Genomic DNA, 15,560 nt, shown 5'->3' with positions numbered 1-15,560 from the left:
TGGTGGGGAAATGACAGACCTAAAAATGATGAGGCCCTTCTTTACAGGCAAGACTTAAGATGACTAAACGGGAAGGTTTGCAGGTCCTTCCATGGCCCCGCCTGCTGTCTTTCTTCCCCAATTCAAGGTGCGTGTCGCCCATTGGTCAGTCCAGTGTAGGCGGAGCCCGCCGAAGACGGGCGGCTGTGTTGGATCCTGATCTCAATTTGTGTGAAGTGTGCAGCTTAAAGTGAAGCTTTAAGAAATGCTAGGTGCTAGATTCCAGTACTGGGGTTCTGGCGATGCTAGCTTAGTGAGCGTGGCTCCCCAGACTGCTTTTCCTTTGCACCTTACGCCATCCCTTATAAGGATGTTGGTGGGATGTTGGTTAGTGAGTAGAATACGGCCTCGCCCTGCATATAGTGTCTCAAACCTTTGAGACAGGCCCAAGTGCATCTGTGCTGACTCAAGCATCAGTTCTACTGGGAAGGAGTTCAAGGCCATCCTCTTGAACTGGTATGGAACTGTATAGTTCCAGGCCAGGAAAAATCAAGGAATCTATTTGGGCTTCGAATGGCTCAGAAAATAGAGGCTCTTGCTGCTAAACCTAATGATCTTAGTTAAATACCCAAATACAACAATAGTGGAAGGACAGAATTGACTCCCACAATTGTCCTCTGACCTCCATGCGCACGCACGCGCGCGCGCGCGCACACACACACACACATTCAAAACCCTGTAGTTAGTTCTTGTCCACTTGACACAAACTAATCTGGCACAGTGAGTCTCACTTGAGGAATTGCCTTGTGGGCATTTCTGCCTTGCTAATTGGTGCTGGAAGGCCCAGCCCACGGTAGATGGTACTTCCCTGGGGTGGGTGTGAGCTATGTAAGAAAAGTAGTCTGAAAGCAGCTGTGCTCCACAGTTCCTGCCCTGACTCCCTCAGTGAGCACCTATGATTGAGACTTGTGAGCTAAATAGCCTGTTTCTTTCCCAAGTTGCTTTTGGTGATGGATTTTATCATAGCAATAGAAACAAAAATGGAACACACAAAATACAATGTGATAAAAAGAAATTGTGCCTTTAATCCCAGCACAGGAAGGAGAGGCAGATGATTCTCTGGGTTTGAGGCCAGTCTGGTCTGCAGTTAGTTTCAGGTTAGCCAGGGCTACATAGAAAAACCCTGTTCTCAATAAATTTAAGGGAAAAAAATTGAGGGGAATATAGCTTGGGGGCAGAGCATAAATTTATATAGCATGGGAAAGGTCCTAGATTCAACTCTAGTTCACAAAAACAAACACACAAGCACCACCAAACCTCAAACGTTAGTGAAGTGATTCTGGGTCATAAAAGAACAATATGATAATGTTGTCAATTTAGCACACTCTGGAATCAGCTGAGGCGAGAGTTTCAGTCAGGGGTTGCCTAGCGCAGGTTAGACTGTGGTGACTACAGCCATTGTGCCAGGACATGCCCACTGTGGGAAGTTCTCTGGATTTGGGTCCTGAACTGTGTAAGGGGAGAGTGGGAGAGTGGGAGTGAGCATGTGTGTGTGTGTGTGTGTGTGAGCACATGTGTAAGCATGTATGTACTCAGAGCTCTGCTACTGACTGTGGGTGTGATGTGATTAGCTGTCAGAAGTTCCTGTCACTCTGAGGAACGACAGCCTGGATTGTGAGCTATAACAGTCCTTTGTCCCCTAAGTTTCTCTTGGTCAAGGTATTTCATCCCGGCAACAGAAATGAGGTAAATCTGAATATATAAGGCGGCGTCTGGAGTGCAGGCCTCAGAACACACACGGATGCCTGCCAACCTTTAACATACTTTAAAAATCCATATTCCACCAAACTGGAAAATCTAAAAGAAATGGCTAATTTCTTGATATATACTACACCAAAGTTAAATATAGGAAATGTAACTAGAACGCGGCTTGGATGGGCGCGGCCCACAGGTTCATTGGCACACTGGCTCTCCAGCTGGTGAACTGTTTGGAAAGGACTGGGTGTGGCCTTGGAGGACTGTGCTGCTGGTGGCTTTGAGATTTCAAACCTACCCCAGGCCCAGTCTCCCTCTCTCCCCTCCCCCACCCCCACCCCCATCTCCGGTAGGCTGACTACAGACCAGGATGTAAAACTCTCATCTACTGATCTAGCCCACGCCTCCTGTCTGCTTTCCCACCACGTTGCCAATGGAGCAGTCGTTTGGAACTATAATAAAGCCCCAAATTTAATGTTTTCTTTTTAAGAATTGCTTGAGACTGGAGAGATGGCTCCAGGGTTAAGAGCACTGGCTGCTGTTGGAGGCAGAGGCAGGCGGATTTCTGAGTTCGAGGCCAACCTGGTCTACAGAGTGAGTTCCAGGACAGCCAGAGCTACACAGAGAAACCCTGTTTTAAAAAAAAAAAAAAGCACTGGCTGCTTTCCCCAAGGACCTGGGTTCAAGTCCCAGCACCCGCACGGTGCCTCACCACAGGATGGAGCCTCTGTCCCAGAAGATCCTAGGCCCTCTTCTACTCTCAGGCCCCAGCACAAGTGCAACACGTGCACACATTCAGGCAGAACACTCACACTCACACATAAAATAAAAACAAGTCTTTAAAAAGACAATGAGCTCAGCTTGGCTCGGGGGTAAGAGCACATTGCCTAAATCTTTCTATGAAGCTCCAGTTTTCCTGACCTAAACCATCTGAAGACTCAACAAAGATCACGGGCTACAGACTGGTTTCCCTTCTCATGAACGCACATGCAAGATGCTCATTAAATACTTGCAAAAAATCCCAAGATAACCTCAGAAATCATCCATCATGATCAAGTAGACTTCATCCTAGAGATTCAGCAACAGTTCAATGTATGGAAATGGATAAATCTAATCTACCATATAAACAAACTGGGAGACAAAGCCTATATGATCATTTCAGTAGGTGCAGAAGAAGCCTCTGACAAAATCCAACATTCCTTCATGGTCAAAATCCTGGAAAGACTAGAGATATAAGGAGCAAACCTCAAAATAATAAAGGTGGTTTACAGTAACCAACGTCAGCCTGAACAGAACGCAGAGCATTCCCACCATGGGGAACGAAGCCGGGTGTCCACTCTCCTTGTCTATTTAATATAGGTCTTTTTAATTCGAATTGAATTTTAGTTCTATTTTATTTTAGTTCTATTTAATATAGTCTTTTTGTTTTTTAGACAGGGTTTCTCTTTGTAGGCCTGGCTGTCCTGGAACTCTAGATCAGGCTGGCCTTGAACTCATGGAAATCTGCCTGCCTCTCTCTCCCAAGTACTGGAATTAAAAGCATGTGCCACCGGTGCTCAGCAGTCCTTGAAGTCCTTGAAGCAATAAGACAACAGAAGGAGACCAAGTGGACACAAAAAGCAAAGGAAAAAGACAAAGCATCTTTATTTGCAGATACTGTGATTTTATACACAAAAGGAGCCAGGCAGTGGTGGCGCACACCTGTAATCCCAGCTCTCTGGGAGGCAGAGGCGGGCAGATTACTGAGGCCAGCCTGGTCTACAGAATGAGTTCCAGGACAGCCAGGGCTATACAGAGAAACCCTGTCTCGAAAAAAACAAATCCAAAAAAAAAAAAAAAAAAGACTCTAAACCCCACCAGGAAGCTTGAGCTGATAAACACTTGCAGCAAAGTAGTAGCAGGGTACAAAATGAACACAGAGCTGGGTGTGGTGGAGAACTCCTTTAATCCCAGCACTCCAGATACAGGCAAGAGAGCCAGGTGAGTTTGAGATCATCCTTGTCTACAGAGTGAGTTCCAGGACAGTCAGGGGTGACACAGACAAACCCTGTCTTAAAAAAACAGGGGGAGCCGGGCGGTGGTGGCGCACGCCTGTAATCCCAGCACTCTGGGAGGCAGGGGCAGGTGGATTTCTGAGTTCGAAGCCAGCCTGGTCTACAGAGTGAGTTCCAGGACAGCCAGGGCTACAGAGAGGGAAAAAAAAAAAAAAAAACAGACAAAGAAAGATAAGTATGTTGTGTGTGTTAGCTTTTACACGTGCTACAACTGATTAACCAGAGAGGTCAGGAGGAGTAGGTAGGAGAGGATAACCAAGGAAGGGGAAATGGAAATAAAAAAACATGGTTATGGAGAGATGAGGCAGGAGCCGCCAAAACTGAGGATTAAATGGAGATGGGGCGGGGCGGAGTTGGTAAGGGCGGAGCAGAGGGAGGGGCCAACAGTAAGGAACAAACATTTGAGGCTTCGTATGGAAACCTACTGCAGTTCATACGGAAACCTCTTAAAGGAGGTTTTAAGGAGAAGCCTCTTAAAACATATACATGTATGAAAGAAATCTAAATGGAGTCACCAAAAGGGGAGACAAAGCTCCAACCAGACGTCTCGCCCCCAAGTAAAGCCTCCAATGCCAAAAATCAGTTCCATCTGATTGAGTGGTTGGCAGAAGGAAGCCCGTGCGAGCTCCCAAACAACCTCGGCTGTTGCCAAGGCAACCAGTTGCTCTCCTCAAAGTGATGGTGAGGCCTCGAAGACCACGCATATCTCACCGAGAATGAAGAAATCATGCGGGTGCCTCCCTACAGCCTTCGCCCTGTTGACTGGTGTTCCTCATGGTGGATGGTACTCGGCACGCTACTGGAGAGGGCGAACGCCAACTCAGTTCTAAAGCCTTCCTTCTGAATGGTGACCCGCCTGCACGATACCCTGGGACAGACGTGGTGCAGCGCTGTGAGAGTAATCAACTACTTTATGATTAGAGGTAAGCCCACCCTAAAAGATGGAACACGTGTGTGTCACTGCTTCAGTGGCCAAGAACTTGAGATCAGATAGGCCACGGGCCTAAAGGAGAACCAAGCACGACGTCCTGCTAAAGGCATGGAGCGATGACATCCTTCTATACCCGGACCACTCAGCCATCGAGAGAAGCTTCCTTCTGCAGCAGATGGGAACGGATACAGCCATCCACAACTGCATGTGTGCAGAGAATGAGAAACCTTGGAACACCCGGGCCTAAAAGGGATGTCTCCATAACTGCCCCGCTAGAGCCTAGAGAACTACGTGGAAAAGAGGCAGAAAGAGTGTAAGGGTCAGAGCGTTGGAGGATGCCAAGGAAGTAAGGTGTCCTGGACACAGCAGGACGGACACGTGAACTCACAGAGACTGTGGCAGCAGTCTAGGACCCATCCCTACCCGGGGAGGTTTGAAAATGCTTGGGGGGGGGAGGGGGAGCAGGACTATTGGAGCTGAGGCCTTGCTGAAGTGAGTCGCTGTGGGCGTGGGCTTTGGAGATCAGGCCCCACCCATTGGTCAGAGAGCTTCCTCCTAGCTGCCCAAGGGCACCAGTTTTCTCCTGGTTCCCTTTGGGACAAGTTTTAGAGCTCTCAGCTCCTCCTGCTCCACGCCTGCCTGGAGGCTGCCATGCTCCTGCCTTGATGATAATGGACTGAACCTCTGAACCTGTAAGCCAGCCCCGATTAAATGTCATCCTTATGAGAGTGGCCTCGGTCATGGTGTCTCTTCACAACAGTGGAAACCCTAAGACACTAACCTAGAAGCCATCTCCAAGTGTTGACTGATCACAAAGGAAAAATTAGTTTTCTCCAATAGAGTCTCACTGAATACACAAACCACAGTCAGCGCAGGCCCCACGCCTAGCAGTAAATAGCCGACACAATGAGTCCAATGGTATTTTTAGAGATTTTTTTCTTTTTGGTCTCATATTGATTTTTTGGGGGGTATTTTTCCCTTACTGGTTTTCTGTTTATATACTATGATATTTTGATCTTGTGTTTTAACAATTTGTGTGTGTTTCATCTGATTTTTTCTTTCTTTGTATGTTTGTTTTGTTTTATTTTTTGTTTTTTGCTTGTCTGCCCGTGTTTTATTTTTTTTAAAGGTTTATTTATTTTTCTGATTGTTCCGTCTGCATGTACATCGGATCCCATTACAGATGGTTGTGAGCCACCTGGCAGCCACTGTGGGGTCAGAGCGTGCATGCAGCCACTCAGAAACCCTGCATTGTCGTGCAGAGACAGTAGTGATGCTGCCTCTTGGAATAAGCAGAATTAAAACCATTTTTTAAAAGAAGAGAAAGACCTGACTCCTATTATTTGCGCACAGTGAATATGTATTGGCTAAGAAGAGTTGAGAAAAACCTCGTGACCTGGGGAAGGAAACCTGTTCTCTTTTGCTGTGTTTTGGTTCATATGCCGGGCAGGATGGTTCGCAGGGCTTCTCTCTGTCCTCCCACCGCGACAGTCTGGGGATCCACTTGAGGCATCAGGCTTGGTGGCAAGTGGCTTTATCTCCTGAGTCATCTCACCGCCCCCCCCCTTTAAGAGAACCAAGAAAAGAGGGGCAAACAACCCATATCTATGTGGTCCTTGGTCTGATGTCTGTCCACAAGCATCACGTTCCACGCTCATCTGCGCAGAGATGTTCTCTGTCGTAGATAACTGGGACTGTACGCATGCGCCACAGCTGTCCTGAAACAGGGTCTCTTGTAGCTGAGGCCATTGAACTCCATCCTAGCAAAGGAAGGCGGAACATCCTGCCCTAGCATCCCAAGGGCTGCAGCCACGGATATGAGCAAGGCACCAGGCCTAGTTCCTGGGGCGTTGGGGATGGGACCCAGACCTCCTGTATGCCACACAGGCTCTACCTCCGGGGTACAGCACCACCACCACCCCCCAAAATAACATTTTCTGGCTGATGGGCTAAGTGCTTACCTGCAGTTCCTGCTTGCCGAGGATTGCCCGTCCCCCCTCCCCCAGGGTGGGCGTCGGCTGAGGCTTCCCGTCCTCTTCCCCCATCGTGACTCCCCCCACCACTGTGACTGTGACTCCCCTACACGACTCCCCCCACCACTGTGACTCCCCATGTGTGATGGTTATTTTTGGTGGTCAACTTTGACAACATGTGAAATTAACTAAAAGCCAAACAGTTGTGAGGGACTTTTTGTTTGTTTGTTTGTTTGCTTGTTTGTTTGTTTGTTGGATTTGGTTTTTTCGAGACAGGGTTTCTCTGTGTAGCCCTGGCTGTCCTGAAACTCACTCTGTAGACCAGGCTGGCCTCGAACTCAGAAATCCACCTGCCTCTGCCTTCCAGAGTGCTGGGATTACAGGCGTGTGCCACCACTGCCGGCTTGTGAGGGACTTTTTAAAGAAGTGGTTTGGGATGGGAAGATCCACCTTTCACCTGTGCGCCATCTTCTGCTGGCGGCCTGTGTACAGGACAGGGAGGACGATGCTGCTGATCGTTAGTTACAGGACGCTCTCACTAACAGGGCCATTCCCTCACTGACATTAGAGCCTCCTTCTTGATGATTTCAGCCTGGACCGGAGACCAGCCGAGACAACTGCAGGATTCTTGGATCTTCCATGGTAGCTATTGTTTAACTAGCTTGACCTTGCCTGTAAGGCATCCTAGTAAACTTCCTCTCTGTATATATGTAGGTTTGCTCTTTTATTTTTTTAAGATTTTATTTATTATATTTATGTATGTGAGCACACCGTCGCTGTCTTCAGACACACAGAAGAGGGCATCAGATCCCATTACAGATGGTTGTGAGCCACCATGTGGCTGCTGGGATTTGAAATCAGGACCTGTGGAAGAGCAGCCGGTGCTCTAACCGCTGAGCCGTCTCTTCAGCTCCATGGTTTGCTCTTTTACTGTCCTGCTCCTCAGGGAACCCTTATCAGCACTGTCCCTGTCACCACCACAGTTGTGGAGTCTTCCTCTGTGATTCAGGAGAAGCGCTGAGGCCTGGCAGTGTGTGGCCAGGAAGTCCCTGCATAGCTGGTTTTAGACTCTGTCTAAAAAACCAACAAATACAGGAAAGGACAGTCACTCAGGAGCCATTAGGGAACTAGAGAGGCCATGAAACAGAAACTGAAGGTTGTTGGTGAGCTGGTGGTAATGGCGCCTGCAGTTCCCACAAACGGGAAAGGCAACAGACACTCTGGTAATTCCTCTAGAAGTTACAACAGACTTAGCAGAACTTGCCATTTACACTCATAAATAAAACTGAAAGTAGATACTAAAATACCCAGCACTTAGGAAGCAGAGGCAGGGACATCTCTTGAGTTACAGAGAAAGTTCTAGGACAGCCAGGACTACACAGAGAAACCCTGTCTCAAAAACAAACAACTTTAGGTATCCAATTAAAATCAATGTAAGTCCCAACAGTGGGCATCACAGAGTGAAAGTCAGAGTCATGGCCCCGGAGAGACGCCTCGGTGGCTAAGTACTCACCAGCTTTCCTTCCAGAGGTCCTGGGGACTGTTCTCAGCACCCACATGGTGACCCACAACTAACTCCAGTTCCAGGGGGCCCTAGGCCGTCTCCTGAATCCTCAGGCACCACACACAGGAGGTCCACGCACACGCATGCAAGCTAAATACCATCACACATAAAATAATGAAATATGAGTTACATGAAGAAGGCCCAGCACGGCAGCATCCAGCCAGGCAGAGGGAGGCGGAGCTTGGAGTTGGGGGCCAGCGTGGTCTGCCTGGTAAGACTCAGTCTCAAAAGAACACAAAGTAAAGGGGAAAGAAATCTATAAAAGGAAAGATGGAACCAAGACAGTGAAAGATGTTGTATTACTTACTTTCCTGCTGTTGTGATAAAGTAACCTTACACAAGCGAGGCCTGGTGCTCCAGAGAGTTAGAGTCGGTTGCACCAGAACAAACTGCGGCAGGAACAGCTGAGGTCAGACATCTGGGAGCCCGCGTAGAAGGCAGAGAGAGTGCACTGGGATGCTGAGAGGCTCTGGAAACCCCAGTGACACCTCTCCCCCTCCCCCGGGACTGCCCGTGCTAATCCTTCCCAAACACTTGCACTGATTTAGGACGAAGCACGCAAACACGGGACCAGTCTCATTCAACGTCCCGAAGGCTGGCAGTCACGCCACAGTCACACTTCAAAAGAACCCCAAAGTCCATCAGGGTCTCCAGACTGCTCAAGGGGGCAGCGACCAACACTGTGTGATGTCAGAGCTTCGACGGCCCCGCCCTCCCAGCTTTGGTCCCTCCAACACAGGCCTCTGCGGGGAGCGGGGTTCATCCTGCCTGCAGCGCTCCTGAGCAGCACAAACTCCAGCCTTCAGCTTCCCAGCCTCACAGGAGGCTCCCGGGGGGCCTCTTGCTGATTCAGGGTCTCGACGCCTCCCTCTCTTTTCTTTCTTTTCTTTTTCTTTTTTCTTTCTTTTTTTTTTTTTTTTTGGTTTTGGTTTTTTGGTTTATTGGAGACAGGGTTTCTCTGTGTAGCCCTGGCTGTCCTGGAACTCACTCTGTAGACCAGGCTGGATGAACTCAGAAATCTGCCTGCCTCTGCCTCCCAAGTGCTGGGATTAAAGGCGTGCACCACCACTGCCCTGCTGTCTCCACGTTTCAAGTGCTGGGATTACAAGCATTCAGTATGATAGAATGGGCGATTTCCTCCTCCTCCTCCCTGTTTTTGTTGTTGTTGTTTTTTGTATGTCTGCTTTAGAGAAACATTCCCATTTGCATCTTTGGCACAGTTCAAACTTGGATCATGTTTCTTTTGTTGGTGTTTAAATGTTCTTTATATTGCATGCCTTGTTTTCTTGCTGCTGAGCCCAACCGCCCAGCAGAAGAAGCTTGAGGAGGAAGCGTTTGTTGTAGCTCACAGTCCAGGGTTCAGGGCCTCAGGCAGAGAGGATGGTGGCAGGGCCTGAGGAGCCAGGCAGAAATTCTGGCACCCAGTGCCCCCTCCCTCTTTCCTTGTTATGCAGTGCAGGATCCCAGCTATAGGCTAGTACTGCCCACGGCCTACCCAGTCTAGAACCTCCCTCACAGCTGTGCCTGTGCCCAGTTCTGGGGAATTCTCCATCCTGCCAGTTGATGACATGCTAGGATTTTGCTTTGTTTTGTGTTACAGTACACAGACAGCTCTTGGGAGTCGGTTCTTTCCTGCCACCATGAGGTGTCCAGGGATCACACACAGGCCGTCACACTTGCATGGATCGACTCTACCCACTATGCCAGCTTACTGGCCCAGACTGACCTACATACATATGTATGTATGTATGTACATATAATTTTTTTGAAACAGAGTCTCACTATGTAGCCCTGCCTGACCTGGAACTCACTATGTAGACCAGGCTGGCTTCAAACTCACAGAGATCTGCCTCCTTAATGCTGGGATTAGAGGTCTGTGCCACCATGTCCTTTTTAATATTTATTTTCATGTGTGTGGACGCTTTGCCTGCATGTATGTCTGTGCACCATGTGCATGCCTGGTGCCTGTAGAGGTCAGAGGACATTACTTTGTTATTAAAAAAAAAAACCCCAACCATTTGATTTTAACCAGTGAAGACTCGGGAGGCAGATGCCAGGGTAAAAACCTGCTAGCTCTGAGAGGCAGAGAGCTCCCGTTGGCCTTCATACTGTCCTGACATCCCAGAAGGAAAAAGCTGCTTCTCCTCTTCCCCATTGTCTTACGTACCCTGCAACTCACAGCCCTGCCTTCTCTTTCCTGGGTTTTCCTACTTTGCTCCCTGTCAGCTGGCTGTGTGCTCTACCTCCTGACCTAGGGCTGACTTTATACTTAGCTGTTGGATTCAAGTGTGTGCCAGGCTAGGCTGCGCCACACCACAACAGGGGTTTTCCAGTTCACAATCTTGGGGTTCACAGTGTAGTCAAATATCATGCAACTTTAGTTCCCTGGAACTGGAGTTATGAGCTATCATGGTTGCTAGGAATTGAACCCAGGTCCTTTGGAAGAGCAGGCAGTGAGTGTTCTTAACCCCTGGGCCATGTCGACAGCATTATCATCTGTATTACAGTGTGGGAAAAGGGCAAAAATAGTCAGGAAAATTCGCCAGGCCTCCAGGAATCTCTTAGTATGTTTTGTTTTTCCTGGTGGAGTTTGTTGCATAGCCCAGGCTATCTCAGAATATCCTTTTGCCTCAGCTTCCTCCATGCTGGGTATTACAGACGGGACGTTTGATCAATCCAGTCAAACTGACAGCGGAGAGTAATCATCACCCGGCTTCTGCTGTGTTGGTCTCTGTCTAGCTGCCAAAACCTGCTGAGACAGTATCTTTAGCTACTACCCATGCCTGCTTCCTCCTCAGGAACTCAGGCCTGGGACTGTGGTGACCTCTGACCCTGCAGTGTGTTACCGCCAATGTTAGCTTCCCTCTACCCAGTCCACAGTTTTGTGGAGTTGGGAAAGGCATGAATTCAGGAGTGTGCACATGCCTGTGGAAGATAGGAGACGACCCCGAAGGCAGCTTCCGTACCGGACCCTGAAGGCAGCTTCCGTACCTGACCGGGCGCTTTTGTGAGGCAGGGTCCTGCTCTTCAGGCTCTGCCCTCCCCAAGTGGAGCAGTATGATTGGCCCACGGTCACAACTGGTGGATCATGCGTGGGGAAGCAGGGAGGGTGCAGCTGGGGGTTGGAGACCTCCGGCAGTCAGTGAGCAAAGGAGCATGACCTCCCCCAGTGGGGCAAAAGTTGGGGCACAGGGCTGCGTGTGCAGGAACATGCCGGCTTGGGCACTGGAGCCGGGGAGCAGGGATCCTGTGCCTGCCAGATTCCCCGGGGCTAGACACTCCTTGATCTGACTCTTGCTCCCGGCCTGCTTCTCTAGTCCCGCAGCTCCTTGGCCCCCACAGAGTCCCTCATTGGCTTCCAGTATGGGGAGCAGGCTGGGCTGGCTGTTTTCCCAGCAAGCCCTAGGGGTCCCCCTGGCTCCTTGTCCCTGCAGAGGTGCATTTACAAGCACAGCCCCCCCCCCCAAAGCCTACTTTTTATCATGCCTCAAAATAAGAACCTCAGGTCCTTATGATTGCACACACACACACACACACACACACACACACACAGTGTAAGATTTTTTTTTTTCCAAGACAGGGTTCTTCTGTGTAGCCCTGGTTGTCCTCGAACTTGCTTTGTAGACCAGGCTGGCCTGGAACTCAGAGATATGCCTGCCTCTGTCTCCCAAGTGCTAGGATTTAAGTTGTATGCTACCACCAGGTGTGAGAATTTTAAAATGCAAACTTCAGGTATGGAATGTCAGAGAGAGGGTGTGTACCCTCTCTTTGTTGTTGTTTGTTTGCTAATTGTGGGGCTGGAGAAAAGGCTCAGTGCCAGGGATCTAGGTGCTGTTCCTTGCACTCCCGCCAAGGCTCACAAGCCTCCGTAACTCCAGTTCAAGGGGATGTGATGCCCTCTTCTGGCCTGCGTGAATACGGGACACATTCACAGTGCACAGACACACAGACATCCAAATCACTCAACCACAGGAAATAAATCTAAAGATCTGTAAAAGATTTGTTTTATGTCTGTGCACGCGACGCCTTTAAAGGGATGCCAAGGAGAAGATGGAGCCAGCTTGTTCTTTGTTGAGGTCTCATGTACGCCACACGGGCCTCCGGCCTCCACCTCCCAAGTGCTGGGATGTGTGTGCGTGTGCACCACATGCTGAATTTATTCACTGTGGGTGGGGCCCTCCCTGGCTGGTGGTCCTGGATTCTATAAGAAAGCAGGCTGAGGGAGCCATGGGGGGGGGGGGGAGAGCAGTAAGGAGTCCCCGCCCCTCCATGGCCTCTGCATCCGTTTCGGTGTCTTGTCCTGCTTGAGTTCCCGTCCTGACTTCCTTTGATGATGAACAGTGTTGTGGAAACGTAAGAGAATTAAACTTTCTCACCCTAAGGTGCTTTTAGTCACAGTGCTTTAGCACAGCAATGGAAACCTAGACCCGTGTGCAGAAACCTGCCACCATATTATCTTTCCATGTCTATACAGCTGTAACGGCCTCTTCTATTTATTCCTGGGTACATTTTTGTTCTGTTACCTGGATTAATTAGTCTTGTTAGGGATTTACGTGGTTTTGTTCCATTTATTTTACTTGTGTGTATATATGGGCCTATGTTCTATGACACATGTGTGCCCTAATACCCATATGAAGGACAGAGAACATCCTCCCTTTCACCTTGGGCTCCATGGCTGGGACTTGGGTCACCTGGCCAGTGGCCTACTGAGTGGCCTTTGCCTACTAAGCTAACACAGCAGCCTTTTAAGATGAATTTTTCTAGCTGGGCAGTAGTGGCACATGCCTGTAATCCCAGCACTTGGGAGGCAGAGGCAGGTGGATTTCTGAGTTCAAGGCCAGCCTGGTCTACAGAGTGAGTTCCAGGACAGCCAGGGCTACACAGAGAAACCCTGTCTCGAAAAAACCAAATCCAATAATATAATAATAATAATAATAAAGATGAATTTTTCTATGTGTGGGCATTCTGTCTGCATGCACACCTGTGGACAGCATGCATACCTTGGTACACTCAGGAGGCCAGAACAGGGCATTGTATCAGAGCCCTTGGAACTGAAGTTATAGATGATTAGGGGCTACTATGTGGGTGCCGGGAATCAAACCTGGGTCCTCTGGGAGAAAAGACAGAATCATCTCTTTAGTTTTTACTTTCTTTTTATGGTTAACTTTTACTAATCTTTTCTTTTTGGGGGGTGAGGGGGTTAGAGACAGGGTCTTTCTGTGTAACTCTGGCTGTCCTGGAACTTGCTCTAACTCAGAGATCCCCCTGCCTCTGCCTCCCTAGTGCTAAGAATAAAGGCATTGCCATCACTGCCTGGCTTGTTAATCTTTTCCAAGGAGTTAATCTTTCCAAACAAGCTTCGGTTTCTTTTGCCCTTTATTGTCTTTTTGTTTTTTGTGTTTTACGGTTTTGTCTCTTATGTTTTCCTGGATTTTTTTTTCTTTAAACTAGACTCATCAAAGGCATAGTGGTGGCAGCGCATGCCTTTAAACCCTGCACTGGGGAGGCAGGGGATCTCTGAGTTTGAGACCAGCCTGGTATACAGAGGGAATTTCAAAACAGTCAGGGCGGCACAGAGAAACACTGTTTCCAGAGAGAGAGAGAGAGAGTCCAAAGTCATTCTTGACTATATATTGAATTCAAAGCCATCCTGGACTGTATGAGACCCTGTCTCACATGCAGAAGGCCAACTCTGACGACTTTTGTGTTTATTGACTGCTTCCCTTTTGCTTTGCTTTGCTTTCTTTTTCTTCTTTTTTTCAAAACAGGGTCTCACTATATGGCTCTGGCTGTCTTTGAACTCAGTCTCACAGTGTAGACTGGGCATCAAACAGGGATCTGCGTGGGATTAAAGGCGTGGCAACTGGTTGTTTCCTTTTGTTGTCTTGTTTTTGGGACAGTCTCAGCTGGACAACCAGAGACACACAGAGAAATTCTGTATCAGAGAAAAAATTTAAAAGTGTGTGTGTGTGTGTGTGTGTGTGTGTGTGTGTGTGACTATGTAGCTCAGGCTGCCCTTGAACTGAGTCTGAGATGTGTTCCTTATATTTTTGTTTTGGTTGTGAGCCTTAGTTTGTTGGGTTTTTTTTTTTTTTTTTTTTTTTTTTTTTTTTTTTTTTTTGGTTTTTTCAAGACAGGGTTTCTCTGTGTAGTCCTGGCTGTCCTGGAATTCACTCTGTAGACCAGGCTGGCCTAGAACTCAGAAATCCACCTGCCTCTGCCTCCCAAGTGCTGGGATTACAGGTGTGCGCCACCACGCCCCGCTGAGCCTTAGTTTTAATGTGTGAGCCATCACTCTAGCTCTAGCCGAGATGTGTGTCTTCTTGAGGTTTGTTTATGGCTGTTTTGCCTGCATGTACAACTTGTGTGTAGTGCCCAAGAACTCAAGATGGCACTGGATCTCTGGAAGCAGAGTTACTGCCAGTTATAAGCTGCCATGGGGGTACAAACCTAGGTTCTTTGGAGGAATAGTCAGCGACCCTAACCATCATGCCACCCTCTAGCCATTTTTCCTTGGTAACTGGGTCAGTTACTTTCTGTTGCTCTGATAAAGACTACTTAGAGAAGGAAGGGTTTATTCATTTATCCAGAGGGAGACACCATGATGGTGGAGTGGAGGCAGCTCGGGCGCTGGCCAGAACAGCAGCCGAGCACAAGCTGCCTTGAACCACAGACAGGAAGCAAACTGGGAAGGACAGCGCTCTGAACTCTCAGAGCCTGTGGCCAGTAGTGTACGTCCTCCTGCAAGGCCATGCCTCTGAACCTCACAAACAATGCCACCAACTGTCCTGTTAAAAGCCACAGCCTATGGGAGACATTCTCACTTAAAACCCCACAGATCGAAGGCTGCACCCTGGTGTAGATGGTCAGGCACACTTTTACTATTAGATGGGAAACTAAATAAAATGTATCACTAACTTCAAAGTGTAGGAATTGTATCAGAATTTGTCCAGCCAGGCTTCTTGTCCTCTTCTGGCGTGCCTTCATGCCCCTGAGGAAACCTTGAAGCCCTTATCCAAAGCTGCAAACCACTAGGCATGAGAGGCAGACTAGCACTCTCCCACAGAGCCACGCCCCAGCTCCTCCCTGGGGGAGTCAAGGGGAGGCGAGCATTCTTAGGCCAGGAGCCAGGCCCTTTGGTTATGCTGGCCTGGAACTCAGAAATCCGCCTGCCTCTGCCTCCCAAGTGCTGGGATCACAGGCGTGTGCCACCACCACCACCACCCGGCTATAGTTGCTCTCAGAGTTCCCTGATCTAATCAATATCCACTACTCTCTCTCTCTTTTTTTTGTTTTTTGTTTGT

Source organism: Apodemus sylvaticus, chromosome 7, assembly GCF_947179515.1.
Source record: "Apodemus sylvaticus chromosome 7, mApoSyl1.1, whole genome shotgun sequence".
Taxonomy (NCBI): domain Eukaryota; kingdom Metazoa; phylum Chordata; class Mammalia; order Rodentia; family Muridae; genus Apodemus; species Apodemus sylvaticus.
Note: the sequence above shows the minus strand (reverse complement) of the source record.